The sequence below is a fragment of the Octopus bimaculoides genome, chromosome 29, assembly GCF_001194135.2.
Source record: "Octopus bimaculoides isolate UCB-OBI-ISO-001 chromosome 29, ASM119413v2, whole genome shotgun sequence".
Lineage (NCBI taxonomy): Eukaryota > Metazoa > Mollusca > Cephalopoda > Octopoda > Octopodidae > Octopus > Octopus bimaculoides.
In genome coordinates this window covers 7023877-7024369 of record NC_069009.1, presented here as the reverse complement: position 1 = coordinate 7024369, position 493 = coordinate 7023877, and positions in this window count along the sequence as shown.

The window sequence follows — 493 nt, the reverse complement described above, 5'->3', positions numbered from 1 at the left end:
ACCATGTGGTTGGTAAGCAAGCTACTTACCACACAGCCACTCCTAGTGTAGGTTGTCCACAATTTCACAGTCAGCTACACAGATCACAAATTCGTGACCTGTACGTTCGACTTAGATAAAAATCACAGGCAGGGTCCCGGATACTGGAAGCTGAACGCGTCGCTCTAGGCGCGACAGGCTTACAGAGACCGGATTAGCACATTAGTTAGGAGGGCGTTGGCGGGAGTCATCGTCAGCAACTAATGGTGGTTTGCCTTGAAGAGGGAAATTAAAGCAGAATCGGTTAGGTATTGCAAGGCTTGGATCTATTTTAAAACGGAGGCCACATTTTTCATTAATGTTTTACGTAGTGTTTTTGGTACGGAAAGACTTTCAAACTTCGTATATTTATCTAAAACGCACTGAAAATCTAACATCAATATAACGAAAACACGCAAAGAAATATTCTCCTCACCCAACACACAAAGACATACGCACACACACATACACACAC